Here is a 916-nt window from a genome sequence, read left to right on the forward strand (position 1 = left end):
TTGGTATATTTGGTATATATTAAACTTTCTACAAAAAGAAATTATATTAAGTGGACTGATCTACTATATATTACACCTCAACATTATACGTATTTGTAATGAGTAATATATAACATAGGTTATACTAGGTAATTAATCACTTTTTTAAATAATATAAACAATTATTAATAAAATAAAAATACACTATACTTTTAAATTATTCACTTAAATCTTAATATTAGAATAATCATCCACATATTTAGTGAAATAAACATCTTATATCTTCATTATTCACATTATTCACCAATATTGTTGGTTACTTATACTTTTTTATAACATAATAGGTGAAAATTCAAGTGTAATTAGTTTTATGTCAAGTTAATAGTTGAGATTTATTAGATAATAATTTAGTTAAATTTATCAAATTATTTAACGAATCTCAATTATCAACTTCACATAAAATTAACTGCACCTGAGTTTTCACCAACAAAATATTATAAATTCTTTTTAAAAATAATTTTTTCTTAATTAATAAATAAAAAAGTTAATTATTTTGTATGAAACATACTTTTCAGTGTAAAAATTTTTCACTCAAAATTAATAAAAATAACTATCTTTTATACTCATTTTTAAAGATTCATCTAAATTATTAAATTTACTTAAATGGAATAAATTAATATTAAGAGAAAATTTAACTCTCTTCTTTTCAGAGATGCTAAAATATTATTTTTCTCTCTTTTATTTATAGAATGTACAATTTTCTCCCTTATAACTTTTAAAAAACCTCATTTTTAATCTATTTTAAATTTTTTGTATTAACTAATAACTCATGTTTGTCATTAAATTTTGTTTACCAAAATACTCTTTAATAAATTATTTTTTATTAATTAAATTATATTTTTACTAAAATACTTTTTAAAAAATTAATAATTAATTT

The sequence above is a fragment of the Arachis ipaensis genome, chromosome B05 (assembly GCF_000816755.2).
Source record: "Arachis ipaensis cultivar K30076 chromosome B05, Araip1.1, whole genome shotgun sequence".
In the NCBI taxonomy this organism is placed as follows: Eukaryota; Viridiplantae; Streptophyta; class Magnoliopsida; order Fabales; family Fabaceae; genus Arachis; species Arachis ipaensis.